Genomic DNA, 2,500 nt, shown 5'->3' with positions numbered 1-2,500 from the left:
AGCCTGTTTAAGACATACTAATGTAGCATATTAGCCTGTTTAAGACATACTAATGTAGCATATTAGCCTGTTTAAGACATACTAATGTAGCATATTAGCCTGTTTAAGACATACTAATGTAGCATATTAGCCTGTTTAAGACATAATAATGTAGCATATTAGCCTGTTTAAGACATAATAATGTATATTAACCTTTTCTCCTTGCGTCTCTGTCGTGTGTCTCCGCTGTCTCGAGGCTTCTGAGGTAAACTTCTTTGGCGCCGAAAGCAGAACGGGAAGAGTCAATGTCTGCTGTAATGTTTAGACCACCTACTGCCACCTGGTGGTAGACACGATACACAGTCAAGACTCGGTCCCGCGGAGTCTAGAGGTAGTCAATGCATATTCTGTAATGCGAGCACGTCTAATAACTAAAGAGTCAAGTTGATATCCAGTGTGTGGCTCATCATTCATATACAGTATATATTCTTGCTACACGTCAGAATATCACAGCTGCGTTCGTAAATTCGCTCTGAGAGCGCCGGTAATGTAATAACCTCTTCACCGTTCCAAATCAATTCACCCAACATTGAAACAGAGCTCAACATCCACATGACTGAAGTTACTAGTCAACTCTAGCTAGCCAGTTCGTAGTTTTTGAGAAATGTAGCTATAAGGATGACAACAACAAAACATATATATAATAATTCGGTAAGATTGTTAGAGAATCAGACTATATTTCTAATCAAAAGCCGCTGGATACAAGACAAACATGTAGCTATTATATTTTTAGATAGAAAACAAGTTGAATTGAACAGAAAACCTACCGCGAAGACGATCAGATGTCAATAATGATGAAGCTCTGTCAAGTGTCTCCTTACATTTACCACAGGAAAAAATCCTCCAATGAGTGGAGACTTGCGGGTAGACCAATAGGAAGTCAAGATGCCTTAGATACAGGTGACACGTCCATTAAAAGGATTACTATTGGTCAGAGCCGTGGAAATGGCAAGAAAGATTTCAAAATCATAATTGAGGCATAATATGAAATGTGTAAGTGATTTATAAATGAAAATGTGTAAGCGATGTGTATCTCAACTATACAGATGCAGACTTTACAAAATTACACAGATTATCCCAATTCGGCCAATACGATGGGGAAAATTCGGCCATAGAAATTATCTAATAGCTAATGAACTTGGGAATATTTTGTGAGTGAAGGCTGTTATGCAGCATAATTTAATACAGAAACTGTATCAATATGGAAACCAGAGTTGGGTAACCTAGGTATAGCCAGTTGCATTTGTAACCAAATCATTTTCCTGTGCAAATATTTGGTCTTAGGCTATTCATAGAATCTGTGTTTGAAGTAAAGGCGTCTTATATCAAAAGAGTTAGTATGATAGTATCCTAATAGCAAATAATTCATCATCCAACTCCTTTTATAGAGGGGGGCTACATCATTTGAGTGGGACAACATGTTTAATGTACACTTGTTTTTAAACTAGAGGCTATAGTGTTAGGCTAGGTCTAGGCTATAGTGTTAGGTCTAGTTAAGATGTAATTTTGTATTTTTGTATTGTTGCTCAGAGAATGAAGATATTCAAAGCAAAATCAACCATTCCTCACATATTTTGTGAAGGCTTGCTATTTTAACCAATCAGTGACCCATTTTAAAAGGGCTTGAGATTGAGTGGGTTGGCCCACTAAATGAGTCAGCTTTCTAATAGGTTCGTAGCTCGGCAATTGCTGGAGAGGATTTTAGTGGGTAGACCCATTCACACCGAACCCTCTCCAGCAATAACCCACTACATTCCTAGGTGTGAATGGGACTCAAGTTACATTCTTCAATAATCAATGGCTATACAGTATAGAAATCATTTAAAAGTCCTCAAATGCCAGTTCCCAGATTGCCGCTGTAAAGGCAGAACTATTTGAAGTATTCTAGGTCATGATTCATTTCAAGTTTCAAAGTTACCAAGCATATACCAAAACATGTCCTGCTCACCTGTGAGTCAGCCCAGCAGATACACTGGGTCCTTAGAATCAATGTGAACCACTATCACAGCTAAAATCAATTCATCCAACTCAAATGGGTCAGCTTAGTGTCCTGGAGAGCTCTATGGCTACTGCTGTTAGACTGCTGTGTGTGTGTGTGTGTGTGTGTGTGTGTGTGTGTGTGTGTGTGTGTGAGAGAGAGAGTAGGGAAGGAGATAGACCATTAGCTTAAGTGGAATATGGTTACAGTACGCAGCCAGAGACACAGAGAGTGAGAGAGGGGTAGAGAGAACAGGACATTCATCATCCTGTGATGGGAGACAGCATACTAAATTAACTCAATGATTACACTAGCATCTTTGACACATGGAAACTAATTATGGGGGCAGTTGCACAACTTGAACAGTCTTCAATGTTTAAAACTCCCTCCTAGGTAAAGGGCATTTCTATCTTTCCTTTTCTGTGGTCATAAACAGAACCCCCCCCCCCCTCCCTCCACCCCCATCTTTCACAATATTTTCCC

The sequence above is a fragment of the Nansenia antarctica genome, assembly GCF_963989245.1.
Source record: "Nansenia antarctica genome assembly, chromosome: 17".
Taxonomy (NCBI): domain Eukaryota; kingdom Metazoa; phylum Chordata; class Actinopteri; order Argentiniformes; family Microstomatidae; genus Nansenia; species Nansenia antarctica.
Note: the sequence above shows the minus strand (reverse complement) of the source record.